Below are 11,650 nucleotides of genomic sequence, written 5' to 3'. Positions count from 1 at the left end.
TTTAAGAGCTAGTCACATCATGGGCGAGGGGGCTTTACCTAACATTCTAGCCTTTGGTTATATGCATCAAAAAAAATGGGTAGAGAGGGACTATTGGATCAGGCCAGGGAGGGAGTGCACGGATAGGGGTCAAAGTTGTTCCTTCTGGCTGCTTCCTGCTGTTAGGGGTTGACATGGGGATTTTGGTTTTCTTCCTTCCTGGCACTAACATAAAGAGTGTAATTTTGAGTGAAATGTTGATATTGAACCTCTTACAGCAGAAAAGTATTTTTCATGTGGCTTTGAGTAATATTGTAGACTGTAGACTGATGAAAATGCTAAAGAGTGTGTGATTTAGGTGCTGCAGTTACTAAGATAAGAATTATTAGTGGGGGTAAGGATCAAGCCAGAGGAATCATGATCCTTCATGATCCTTCAAAAAAAAATTTTTGTTTTTAGTTCTTGGGATGCTGAAGAGGCAAAGATCTGTTTAGTGTATCTGCTTCTGGCTGGTGGAGTTGTGGTATATAGAGTTGTCCCTACATTTTGTTACAAAGCATCGACTGGGGTTGATGCTCCTGCTGGAGAAGTAACATGTCACTGATAGCCTGATTTGTTATTGTTTGGACACTTCTTTGAATAAAGCTGATTAAGAATTTAAGAGACAGGGCCTAAAAATGAGGAGAGATATTTGGTTGATAACACCTTAACTGCCTCAAAGTTCAAGGGGGTGTTGTCATTAAGGGGCAAAGGGATGATACGATGATACGGGTTGTTTTTTCATGGAGAGTCTGGCATTTCTGTGTTTCTGAGCTTTTCTGCCATTGGAATAATCTGGAGGTATTAAGTCTCTTAAAAGCATGCTTAATAGTACAATTTTATAGAATACAGGATGTTTTTCAGGCTTTTGGAGAATACTGTTGGTTGGGGTTTGCTATATTGTGGCAATCTGCACTATCTGGCTGAAACTTGCATAAGACTAACCTCCAGAATGACCTCATGACTTGATTTGAAATATCTTAGCCATTGAGACTCTATTTCTTTTTACCCTTTTAGCCAGTTAATCCACAATGCCAGGGCCAGGTCCATCCTAGGAACTTATATTTCATGATGCCAGTCATGTCTCATGAGACTGGGGCCAGGCTTATATTCCTGGAAATTATGTCCCACATAGTGTGGAAGGTCAGAATTTGGCTCAGAGAAATACCACATGGGTAACAGCACAGGTTCTCTGGAGATGACTCTTAGGCACTAATCATAAGCAGGTTCAATTTGCTATTAAAGAAATGTTTTATGAAGGCAATCCTCAAAATTGAGGTGTTGGCTTATTCAACTAGGAGCCCCCCTTGCTTAAGAAAATGTCAGGATTCCCCAGGTGGGGAAGTTTAATAGCTCTATTTTTCCCAGTCCCTCAAAGGACTTTGCAAACACTTTTTCATTTTCTACCCATAATATTTTGAAATGTATCATTGTATAACATTTATTTGTACAGAATATTGAGATTTTGTCTTTATTCAAGTTTTATATCAAATAAAGCTGAATTAAGTTATTAAAATTAACTGAATAGATAGATTCAATTAGAAGGTGACTACAGAAAACTTAATTTTGGACAAAATATTTATCTTTTTCTCTTACACAAAAGTTAAAGCTTTAGAAAATGGACAATATTATCCTTTACTTTGTTTTTGATTTACTGTAGTTTTAAGCAGATCAGTTTCATCACATCTTTAATCGGAGTTTGATCTTTTTCAGTTGCAAATTTTAGTGGTTGCTGTATGGACCCATGCTGACTTTTAGAACTAGAGGACTAAATCTGAGTTTCAGGTGACACACAGACACTTAAAGCTCCAGGGAACTACTAGGTTATATAAAGAGTAAAACATTTTAGAATTTAAAAATACTGGGTAAAGCTTACATGTTGAGCTTAGTTTTTAAAAGCATTTGTAAATTAAGCTATTTTTGGAAATAAAAACATTAAACAGTTGTTTTATATTAATAAACCAGCAGAGCTTTTGTTGTTTCACTTTTACACATTTACCAGAGTTATGTTAATTAACAGATAAAGTACATATAATTTGTCCTGTCTTTCTTTTAAAGCTTTTCTTTATTATAGATGGAGCTCTGAGTTATAGATGACCACATGTGTTTTTAGAAAACTATTAGAGCAAAGCACTGCAACTTATAATTTGGTTGTTTCTATGATCTGTTGATTTTTAAGAATAATTAAAACTATGACTAACAATACTGTGCCATTGCTGAATATCATTCCGATTAGTATCAGGATTTAACATGGACAGTGAGACCATTGTCAGACTTTTAGAAATTTTAAACAATCTCTAAATATATGAATAAAATTTTACTTACACAAAGTTAACAAGTAACAAGATAGAAAAACTTTTTTAGCCGCTGTAGTACCTCACAAATGCTTCCTATGTAGTTAATAGGAACTATTAACTAAACCATTAATAGGTTAAATTATTTTAGGACTTTATATATAGAAGGTGAAAGAAAAATTATTTGTAACAGTTTTGTCCTGGACAGTGAGAAGACTTGTCTTCTGAAATAAAGGATGAGAAGGCTAAGGATATCAACACAGATTTTATTTTGATGTTAATTTTTTGTTTTCTAGACAGAGTACTCAGATGATGAAGAAATAAAATCTTTTTTAAAACTTTCTATTAAGAACAGACTAGCAAAATTTATGTTACTTTAACAGGAAGAAAAACTAAACTTTAGTTTTGTGTAGATATCTGGCTTGACACAAAAGCTTTCTCTTTGAAATATATGACTAACAGACTTTTTAAATTTTGGTCAGCACTGACTATGACAGAAAGAATTCACTTTTTAAAACTTTTTACAACTCTTTATATTTATTCAGAGCTTATAGTCAACAATAATATAACAAAATTCATCTTTTTCCAATATTCTATTATTTTCTGTATTTTTTCAGGGATTGTAGTTAACAATGACCATAACAAAATCCATTCCATTAAACTCTCTATCACCTATAATTTTTATTTATCCAGACAGCACTTAATTAGAAATAAATTTGATATTAAATTCACAAAGCTTTTGAACTTGCATACTTCTTGCCAATAACAGTGTTTGTGAAGGGGAGAAGAGACAGAGATATTATTTAAAAAATGGAAAAAAGAAAGATTTATGCTTGGGTAAGGAATGCAGCCATTCATTCATATAATTTAATTTATATTTAGATTACACAAATGCTTTCATTGCAATATGCCTTAAAAGCTGTGACCAGGATCAATGGAAAAGGTCTTTTCTTTCTCCTTTTTCCAGAGACAGCCTTTTAGCAGTTTTTTGCTGCTGTAAGGAAATTACAGGGGCTGTTTCTTTTAAGTCCAGATTTGTTTGTGGTAATTATAAACTAAGGTTTCTGGATTTTGCCTTTCAAAGAGTTTTTTCTCTTTTTATTCTTTTGCCTTTTCTTTTTAAAGATTTTTCTTACTTGCTATTACCATTCAGAAGTATGAGAATATAAATTGAAGAGATAGACACAAATAGAAACTTAGTTATATAAGAAACAGAAACACCAAAATAACTCGAGAAGGACAATTAAAACTTTTTGCAGAACAGTTTTAACTGTAATATCTTTAACTGTAATGGTAGTCTTTTCACTTTAAATCATTTTGAAGCCAGATTATGTTACAGAAGTAAACCCTGTCTAAATTTTTTTCTAATTTTCAATACATCCTAAAAATTCCTTTTCTAAAAAAAATTTTGTAATCAATAACTAATTAGGAATATTTGACCAATACAGATGCAGGACCATACTAACTAAAAAGTTGAGAAAGACATTTAACACATTATATTTAGCTAACATTCTGATTAACAACTAGACTGAACACAGAAACTAACAAACAGGCATTAGACGTTTAGATTTCCCTAGGAAGGGTATAGGACAGTAGGGTACTGAAATTCTTTAACAAATTAAGTGAGATCTGTAGAGTATGAACTTAGATGCTGTTTAACTTGAGAAAGGTTAGAAAGGGAGAAGGGAAGGAGGCAGTAGTTGGGCTCAGCTAGGAGGGGCCGCATAGGAAGAGGAGCAGGGGAGGGGTCAGAAGAGGGGGTGGAATCTGGAGATGGGAAAGGAGGAGGGAAAGGGTGAGAGTTTTCTTCTAGCTGTGTTTTAATCACAGCAGCAACCCCACTGCATAGGAAGGAGGGGGAAGGAGTTAAGGAGAAGGTCTTCAGCAGGATCAAAGGATGATTTGGGGGGGGGGTGAGGGAAAGGGTTTGATAAGTGATACAAGTTTGGCAGAGAGAGAAGGAGGAGGGACCCTGCCCAAGTCAAAGGAGGTTTAGAGGGTGCTGAAAGGAGCATAAGGGGGAGGGGTTATTTGATTAGCAGTGTCAAATTCAGTAGAGGACTCTCTAGAGGATTTTTCTGCAGAGAAATTTCTGATTTGTACAGGAAGCTCTCACCCAGCACTGGGATTTCGAGACATGTTGCCCTGGACAATGGAGAAAGAGAGTGCCAGAAGAAAAGAGGAGAGCATTTCCCTTACTCTGAGATAACTCTGGAGAGGTTCCCAAACTCACCCAGCCATGAAATTAGTGTCTGGTGTTGTTTGCTTGACCAGAAGTTGTGGGGTGGAGGCTCCCCACTGGTCAGTTTGTCTCAAGGAAGTCTTCCTGGGTTTTGGCATCAAATTTTAGATGTAGAGAAGGCTTAGAGACAAACTGACCACAAGCAAAGGAATGTATTCAGGCATTGGCAAGGTGGGGGTCTGAAGTTAGACTTCAGCTCCCCAGGGAGAACAATTAGTATCTTTATACCTGAATGTCTGGTTGGGGTGAAAAATTATAAAATATTGTTGTCAGGCAGGGCTGGGGCCCAGGTTCAGCTGTCTGAGGGTGGGTGTGGGATCAATTATGGACTGCTGTGGTAATATCCTTTAAGGGCTAGTCACATCATGGGGGAAGGGGAAGTAGGAAAGTCATTTTGTTACCAGACAAAAGCCATGGATTGTTTTTACCATACAGAGGCCATAGATTGCTGCCCAATGCATGCAATAACCAATTCCTGAGACACTGGGGTTTCAAAGAGAGAAAGAGCTTACTAGGAGGCATGTAATAAGACAGCAGATGGCCTAACAGCCCCAAATCTCTCTCCTGTAGTTTAGGGGGTTCAAGGTTTTTAAGGATTTTAACAAGGAGAGATGAGGTCATTTGGAATAGCACAGTCAAAGCAGAAAAGAAGACGGTGTTATCATTACCATTTCAATAGGAGAACATAGGTTAAAAGGAGGGGAAGAAGAGCTATTACTTCAATACTAAAGGTGTGAGCCAAAAAAAAGTGAGACAAGTTATCTTTCAATAGCAGAGCCTAGCTGATATGATTTACAAATGTCTGGGGTTGAAGCTAGTTAATGGCTGACTTCAAATTCTTCATTAGAGTTAAGACCTTTGTCTTACAAGAAAATGACCAGATAAAGGGAGTAACAGCTCTTACAGTCACAAGGCACAATATAAGGGCTTTTACAATCATTTCAGATATCAGGGCAGCTGAATTATAGTTTAGGGATTTCAGGCAATCCTTCTGTCTACCCCAGTGTCACAAAAAGCAAAATGGAATATGATTCAGTAATCAAAATCATTCCTTAAATCCTAATTTTTGGTTACAATTTCAAGGGAATTCGTAGGCATGAGGGGCTAGTTCTCAGCCATCTGACAAGGTGCTTGAGGGGAGAACAAGGAGGGAGAGAAGTCAGACTCCACTAGGAAGGAAAAGAGGAGTGCAAAACTGGTGGACCCTGGCAGGAGTGGGAGGTGAGCACAAGAGTCACAAGCCTGGACCTAGAAATCTTGGTCGCTAATTTTTCCACCTGGATTTCAAAAGCCTCAACTTCCTGGAACCTGGGAATCATAATCAGCACATTCTTACCATAGGGGCAGGGGCCTTCCTTTATCTCCTCTGGAGCCAAAAAACTCCAGAGTTTTCAAGGAAAGGCTAGGGGCTTGGCTGGTGGGTAAAATGCTTTGCTGGGAAACATTTTCTCTGCAGCTTTTCATTCTGAGCTAGAAGCATAAAACAATGCACATACAGAATTTCATCCCATTTGTCCATTCTCTTACAATATAAACAAAACTGCAAAATAATGTTGCTTTCTATTGATTTCCAGCTTGGCCACTTGTGGTTATTCTTTAATTTGTGCTGGGGCCAAATTACTTCAGGTACAGGTTTCATGCTTTTCTTTGTCATGCGCTTACACTGGAATTGTTCTCATTACTTAAGAATGCAATTTAAAGGATCATCCTTCTCATTTTCCTTAGAGTTCATGCTCATGTTGTTCCCCACTATTTTCTTAAAAGTACTCTTTAAACACCTTCTCAGATAAAACAGGACAAGACAAAACAAAACAAAGAACTCAACCAAGCTACAAACCAAAAAAAGAAAAAGGCATAGTCAAGACTTGGTGATCACATCTTAATGGTTTTATGTGCCACTGAGTGTCCAAATACTAAATTCAAAACATATGCACCAAATTCAATGACCCTCCCTTAATGCCAGGCTCTGCTCCCTTTCAAACCAAGTCTCAACAGCTTTTCCTCTATGCCTGGGGCTGCACCCTCCACCATAAATCTATGTGCCCAGTGACATGTAGATTTATGTATCACCAAGACAGCACTCAAGCCAAGTGTGGTCTCCTACTTACAGCTTCAGCAGGAGTTTATCTGTCACAGAATAATAAAACCAAACTGGGCCTATGCAAACACACAAGCCATGCATATGCACTCACCAAACCTATTTTTCTCCTCAGCCAGCCATTGTTGAGATCCTGGATGCTCAGGGCAAGAAATTCTCTCTTCCAGCTCTTGGGGAAAAGTCTCTCCATTGACCATAGAGCTAAGATTACATTGGGGGAACCAGGAATCTACCCAGCAGGATATCCTTCAGATGGTGTGTCTCTGTTTAGGTGCCAAAAACTGTAGAAGGAACACATCTCAGATCTGCATTCATCACTCAGTGTAGCCAATATGTCACACCTGATAGGACTGAGGAGGAAAAAGAGGCTTATTTAAGCTTGCAAGAGAACAGGGGAATTTTTCCCAAATCTGTCACCAATCCTGTTTCTTTGGATAGATGTTTACATGGTACATGCTTCTTCAGTCCTTTTACTTTTAACCTATATTTATCTTCATGATATTTGAAGTGAGTTTCTTGTAGATAGCATGCTGTGGGGCCATTTTTAAAATCTACTATGCCAATTTCTGTGTTTTAATTGGGATATTTAGACCATTTACATTCAGTAGAGTTTTTGATACCCAGGCCTTAAGTCTGTCATTTTAATTTTTTTCCCTATTTCTTCCCTATGTTTTCTGTTTTCTTCTTCTTGTGAGTTACTTTTACCTTTTTTTTTAAATCCCATTTGAATGATCTGTAAAATGCCAATGGCAAAAATATTAGATCTTCTGTTATGGTCCTATATGTCCCCAAAGCTCTGTTTATTATTTTCATTTCTATTCTAGTGTGGAGGCTGTTATTTGAAATTTTTATTTCCCTTTTTGCACTTTTCAATTCTAACATTTCCATTTAATTCTTCTTTTCATTTTCTATTTTTCTGAGACTTTGTATTTCTTTGTTGATATTTATTTTCATTTGTTTCAAGTGTGTTTGAAATTGTTCTTTGAGGTTTTTTTTTAATGATGGCTACTTAAAAAAACTATTGCCAGTTTCTTCTGGGAAGAAAGCATTTCCTGCTCATGCCCCTTAGTTGTCACTGACTATGGCTCTGGGGCTAGCAGCAGGGGCTAGTAAGGAAGCCCAGTGCCTGTGACCTTGTCATCAGCCTCTCAGAATGTCCTTACTGCCCTGTGGCTTTGAGCACCAGGCTCTTGAGGATTTGGGGTAGTGGTGATTGGTGGGGCTGCAGGAGATGTTGAAGCACCAGGAAAGACTTTTGGGCAAGGAAAATTTCATTTGAAAATTGCCTGACAAAGTTAATGTCTTTCAAACTGAAAGCAGCCATTGCAAAATGTGGAGAGGTTAGAGGAAAAAGTGAACCGTTTCATTCTGTTAGACTAGACTGTAAACTAAGGCAAAAAGTGATTGTAGCTGTTGATGTAGATGCAGATAAGACCCAGAGTTCTGATCAGATACTTGATAGTCCATCACTAGTTCCTGGCTGTTCCTCTGTAGATAACATTAAGTCATCTACAACAACCTCACCAGTCAAGGAATTGCACATCAGATTTATAGAAGAGACTACAGAGGCAATGTGCACAGTGAACAAGAACCCAACATCCAGCAGCAGAATAAGTGCAGCTTTCTCATCCACATGTAGTAGGCATCTTTGTCAGCATCATGTTTCAGGTCAAGCAGAATATATTTGCAGCAGCTCTGACAGCCTGTTTATTGATAGGTTACAAAAGATCACAATTGAAAACCAAGGTGAATACTACTCAGAAGAAAACACAAGTACTACTAACTTGACAGGCCTCCATGGTGGGACTCAGAAGAAGCCCCATTACATGGAAGTGCTAGAAATGTGAGCCAAAAATCCAGTGCCCTCACTACATAAATTTAAAACAAATACATTGCCTTTAAAACATAATGATTTATCTAGTGATTGTCAGAGAAGTGGGTCTCCTATTTCCTGAGAAGAAAAGAGGTATAGGGATAAGAAACATCTTGATGAAATTACAACCACTCAGCTTCTACCACTTCATCATATACCTACCACAGCTGCTCTTCATAGAAAGGTCTTTGGCACTTTAGAAAGAAGGGAAACAGATTTATGAGGAGATGCAAGTCAAACTTGTAGCACAAAAATTAGCTGAAAGACTGAATGTTAAAATGCAGAGCTTTAATCCAGAAGGGGAGACTTCAGGGAAGTCAGGGATGTAGGTGATGATCATTTCTCTGATGATGAATTTTGAAAATGGGCATTGGAATATGCTCTTCAATCTCTCACTGTTAAGGTGTCTTCTTAACATCACACTTTCTAGCTAGTATCAAGATTGGTGTCAGACATTATTGAAGAAAAGAACTGTATAAAGTTACAGTAAGGTAGCTATAAAAAAGTGAAGTCCATTTTTCAGAAGATGACTTTCATGTGTTTAAAGTTTCATATTTGAATATTGCATTCAACTACATTGTATAAATTTTATAGTATGCTGTGCATTGTTCTGTTAATTTATTATACATCAGAGCATGTTTATTTTTCCTTGTAAGGCAAATGAAAGCAGATAACTTAGCTTCTTTTCCTTATTCACATCTCTCTATCAAATAGCATTTATTACTTGTCTTTCAGTGAAATTCTTAGTTGGCCCAGGCATCACCTAAAATGAATGAGGGAGACATAACCCCCCTTTTTCTTAAGTAAAGAAAGGAATTTTGGAGAATTTTATGGATGATTGCATGGGTTTGTTGAGAAGGAGCTCATAGGAAATGTCTAACAAATATTTGTTTCCTTCTTCTGTTTTCCCTAAGGAAGAATGTTATCTTTCTTCCAATTAAGAATAAGTACTTTTAGTAGATGCTGGAAGGTGGACGGTCTTTCCAGGTGACCAGATTTGCATGAAATAACATGAGATTTAGGCAGGGGTTAAGTGAACTGATGTAGGTGAAAAGAGTAGCTGTGCTTGTGCTCTAAAAGATGATAGGTTCACCTACAGGACATTAAAGTTTGGGAATGAAGTTAGTTATTTTTTTAAAGATGCAATTGAATTGTTGTCTTACCAATACATCATTTTATTTTTTCCCCAAAACAGCCATAAGAAGGGCTACAGAAATCTCAATCTCACCTATACCTTCTTTGATGTAATCATAAAGGATTATATGGTTGGCTCCAGAGAAACGATACACTTAAGTTTTCAAGAATTTTTTGTCTGGTATGTTGGAAGAAAGAATAAAATATTAATTAGAGAATCTTTTAAAATGTTAATGGTAGTGTTTTACTGGTGCTTACTTAGATTTAACTTCTTACTTCTTGACTGAAATAACATTTAAGTGAGATGTACATGTGATAGGAAGGGTTCAGTTCCATATCGTCCATATCAAGTCATAGCCATGGCTTCTCATGTCCCCCAACTCCCTTCCTCCCCACTAAGAAAAAAGCAAATGTAAAAGTACACTTAAATAAAAATATCAATTATTTTTAGTTTTAAAAATTAATGGTAAATAGAGTGGGCCACGGTGGCTCAGCAGGCAGAGTTCTTGCCTTCCATACCAGAGACCCAGGTTCGATTCTTGGTACCTGACCAGGCAAGAAAAAAAGGAAATTACCAGTAAATGATTTTACAACATAAAAGTATTTGATGTTCTATCAAACATGTTCTTTATAGAATAAAAAACATCATTTTATTCATGGAAAGTTGGATAATATGAAAGGCTTATGGACATGTACATGGTCACCTGTAATACTGTCACTCAGAGAGAGCCTCCTAGCATTTTTATGTACTTTTTATTTTTCTATGAATAGCTAAACATTTATATCTTCAAATTGGAATCATACCATATGTTGTTTCATAGTCTGTTCTATATATTGTAAACATTTTCTGGAATTATTAAATATTTTCCACTTTAGATTGCTGCAAAATATTCCATTTAATGGAAGTACCATGATTTTTAAAAAATCAACTTTCTAATTAACAATTTGATTCTTTTTAGTAGTATAGCCAGTAAACAATGATGTGATTACCATCTTAAAAGATAATAATATCTGTACAAAAATGACTACCTTCACCTCTATATCTGTGCAAAAATGAAGATAGAATTGCTTGGCCGAAGGATGTGTAAGTTGTTGAGAATTTTGATGTACATTATTCACCACAAATATTATGTCCATTTATTTACATTCCTACTACTAGTATATCAAACTCCTAGAGTTGAAAATTGTTATTAAAAACTTAGCAAATTTAATCACAGAAAAAGGATTATATATATATTGCATTTCATGTTTCTTTGATTACTTAGTGACATGTTTTTTCATGTTTATTGGCCACTTACATTCATTCTTTTGAGAATCATGTGTTCATTTCTTCCCTATTCTCTTGTAAAGCTTGCCTCTTGATTATTTTGTAAGTTCTTCATGAATCAAGAATGTTCATCCTTTGTCATATGTCATAATTATTTTTAGTGTGGTATTTGCCGTTTAATACAGTTTATAGCATGTCAATGTAGAATTCTTTTCTTCGCAGGTATGTTTGAACATACTTCCTGCTTCCCCGAGGATGGATCAATATCTTTATTTTCTTCTACTACTTTTATCATTTCAGTATGGTACCTTCTTTAATGCAAAAGGAACTTTTAGTCCGTTCAGAATTTATTTGGGGATATGTTATGAGGTAGAAATTTAATTCAGTTTTCACAAATATTTGACCAATTGGTTCATTATCAGTTAAATAAATCACTATTTTCCCACTGATTTATAATTCTGTCTGTATCAAATGTTAAATTCTTGTGTGTGTCTTTGTCCTATTTCTGGGCCTTCTAATTTCTTTTACACTTTTAATATTCATGGTTTTCATTGGTTAAGACTTGGTAGCATAAGGCCTCCCTCCTTCTTTCAGTTTTACATTTTACTGTGAAATATAACCGACAGAAAAGTACAATAAACAGATATACAGTTTAATTGATAAAGCAAAGAGTTGCATAACCACAAACTAGATGCAGGAAAAATATCACCAGTAAACCAGAATC

The 11,650-nt window shown here is 36.2% G+C and overlaps 1 pseudogene; it reads left to right on the top strand.

Moving 5' to 3' along the window:
- Positions 1–7,805: 7,805 nt before the first annotated feature.
- On the top strand, positions 7,806–8,886 carry LOC143670253 (DNA-directed RNA polymerase II subunit GRINL1A-like; annotated as a pseudogene).
- The last annotated feature ends 2,764 nt before the right edge of the window (positions 8,887–11,650 follow it).

The sequence above is a fragment of the Tamandua tetradactyla genome, chromosome X, assembly GCF_023851605.1.
Source record: "Tamandua tetradactyla isolate mTamTet1 chromosome X, mTamTet1.pri, whole genome shotgun sequence".
NCBI classification, from domain to species: domain Eukaryota; kingdom Metazoa; phylum Chordata; class Mammalia; order Pilosa; family Myrmecophagidae; genus Tamandua; species Tamandua tetradactyla.
Note: the sequence above shows the minus strand (reverse complement) of the source record. Positions and strands in the feature narration are given on the sequence as shown.